The sequence below is a fragment of the Elephas maximus genome, chromosome 6, assembly GCF_024166365.1.
Source record: "Elephas maximus indicus isolate mEleMax1 chromosome 6, mEleMax1 primary haplotype, whole genome shotgun sequence".
Taxonomy (NCBI): Eukaryota; Metazoa; Chordata; class Mammalia; order Proboscidea; family Elephantidae; genus Elephas; species Elephas maximus.
Genome location: NC_064824.1, coordinates 96977438 through 96980378, shown reverse-complemented (window position 1 = coordinate 96980378; position 2941 = coordinate 96977438). Strand labels below are relative to the sequence as shown.

General features: G+C 42.7%; 1 non-coding gene across 1 annotated transcript; it reads right to left on the bottom strand.

Annotated features, from left to right (window-relative positions):
* Positions 1–642: 642 nt before the first annotated feature.
* Positions 643–751, bottom strand: LOC126078624 (U6 spliceosomal RNA). Its single transcript, XR_007518110.1, has one exon. It is a non-coding gene; the product is annotated as a U6 spliceosomal RNA (small nuclear RNA).
* Positions 752–2941: the final 2190 nt, after the last annotated feature.

Here is a 2941-nt window from a genome sequence, read left to right as displayed (position 1 = left end):
GTTTGTCCCTACTGTGGTGGCTCGCATGTTACTATGATGTTGGAAGCTATTCTACCAAAATGTCAAATGCCAGCAGTGTCATCCATTGTGGATGGGTTTCAGCACAGCATCCAGCCTGAGAGGCTAGGAAGAAGAACCTGGCAGTCTACTTTTGAAAAAATTGGCCAGTGAAAACCTTATGAATAGTAGCAGTACATTGTTTGATATATTGCCAGAAGATGAGCCCCTCAGTTTGGAAGACACTCAAAATATGACTGGGAAGACCTGCCTCCTAAAACCAAAGTCAATCTTAATGACATACATGGAGTCAAGCTTTTAAGACCTTCATTTGATGATGTGGCATGACTCAAAATGAGAAGAGCGAGCTACAAACCTTCATGAATAATCAGACTGTGAAATGTAGGAATATGAATCTAGGAAAATTGGATGTCACCAAAAAATGAAATGGAATGCATAAAGATCAATATCCTAGGCCTTAAAAATCCATTGTCATTGAGTCAATTCTAACTCATATCTACACTATACAGCAGAGGAGAACTGTCCCATAGAGTTTCCAAAGGGTGCTTGGTGAATTTGAACCCCCAATCTTTTGGTTAGCAGCTGTAGCTCTTAACAACTGCACCACCAGGGTTTCCCAAAAAAAGAAAAATGGAACACTTTATAAATTTGCATGTCATCCTTGCACAGGGGCCATGCTAGTCTTCTCTGTAACATTCCATTTTTAGTATATGTGTTGGCAAAGTGAGCCCACTAGGCCTTAATGAGCTGAAATGGACCAGTATCAGCCATTTTGAATCAGACAATCATATGGTCTATCCTGCCAGGAATGACAAGTTGAAAAAAAAAATGGTGCTTCATTCACCATCAAAAAGAACATTTCAAGTTCCCTTTTGAAGTACAACATTGTCAGTGATACGATAATATCCATACACTGCAAGGAAGACCAATTAATACAATTATTATTTAAATTTACACACTGACCACTAACGCCAAAGATGAAAAAATTGAAGATTTTTACCAACTTCTGCAGTCTGAAATTGATCAAATATGCAATCAAGATGCATTGATAGTTACTGGTGATTAGAATGCAAAAGTTGGAAACAAAGAAGGATCAGTAGTTAATAAATAAGGCTTTTGTGATAGAAACAATGCCAGAAATGGCATGATAGAATTTTGTAAGACCAACAACTTATTCATTGCAAATACCTTCTTCAACAACATAAACAGTGACTATACACATAGGCTCCACCAGGTAGAATACACAGGAATCAAACTGACTACATCTATTGGGTATGGAGAAAAAAAATGGAAAAACTAAACATCATCAGTCAGAACAAGAGCAGGGGCTGACTGTGAAAGTTCTAGTTGAAGCTGGAGAAAATTAGAATAAGTCCATGAGAGCCAAGGTACACCTTGAGTATATCCTACCTGAATTTCAAGACTATCTCAACAATACATTTGAAGCCTTGAATGCTAATGATGGAAGACCAGACAAGTTATGGAATGACATCAAGGACATCATACATGAAGAAAGCAAAAGACCATTAAAAAGACAGGGAAAAAAGAAAGAGGCAGGGCCAAGAAGGCAGAGTAGTCAGTCTCTTCCAGTGGTCCCTCTTATAACAAAGATCCCCCCAAAAAACAAGTGAATCAGTTATATATGACAGTCTAGGAGCCCTGAATATCAAAAGCAAAGTTGAGGAATCAGACTGAGTTTCACAGGGTGGGAAAGACAGTTCAGAAGCCTCAAGGAGCTGCCAGACCTGACCTGGTGGAAACTGGCACCCTGCAGGCTGGATTGGTAGATGAGCATGGTAAGGCAAGCAGTGGCGTTCAAGAATTGTTTTCCACATCAGGAGAGACTGAGCAGCGGAGTGTCTGCTCAACCCTCCAGAATCAGCTAGAAGCAGCGCTCAATTGGCAAAACATAAGCACATGCATCTAACCTACCACATGGACCAAAAAAACCACATTTGGGAAAAACCTCTTTCCCTGCTCCCTCCCTGCTCTGCACCGGGTCCTGGGCTGACTTCAGTGATTGCTGATAGCTGCTTCCTCTGGGCCAGAAGTAGGGCTCATCATACACGGTGAGCCATTCTCCTACCCTGGGAGAGGGAACAAATGAACAAACAGGAAAAAATAACCTGCCAGCTCCCCTGAGCCGGAAACTCAGGACAGGTACAGCTCCTTTGCCTAGGCACAGGCATAAGAGGGCCACAGACTCTGAATGTCTTTCACTCCTGCATAGACTTATGTGGGCCAAATTCAACACCGTAGGCCCTCATTGGCACAGTACAACAGGGTATATACCTGAAGCCTAACTTCACTCTATCAGTTATATGGTAGAATGGTAGGTTTGTGACATTTGGCACCACTTTGCCCAGTAAACAGGGTCCTCACCTACCCACATCAGGGGCCTGAGGATTGGTCGCTCCACTCATGCCACCTAACCACCTGCAACAGGGGTCCAAGAATAAGTGGTACCTCTCAGTATTACAGCCAACAGCATTGGGTATCCACAGCCCAGTTGCAAAATCCACCCACCTATACACTCTAGGGAACAGGAACATGCTTTCTTCCCAGACACTCAGGGGCAGCCATCAACCGCCTGCCTTGCTCAGCACATGATCCCCTACTGCAGCCAGATACTTGTGCCTACTCCAATCACCCTTGCCCATCTAGGATTGTAGGTGAGAGCCTGCACCACAAACTTTGTGAATGACTATCTGGATACTTGAGCTGAATCCATAAAAGAAAAGCAAAAGGACTCCTGGGCTCACGTACCTAGTAACAGATTTAGCCACCTGGTGACAGGACATTAGTGCTTCAAAGGCACCAATAATCAAAATAGCTCACATAACCAGCCTATTTGGGCATATCAAAACAAACAAACGAAAAAACCACAAACAAACAAGGAACTAGGACACAGTAAGCAAACATA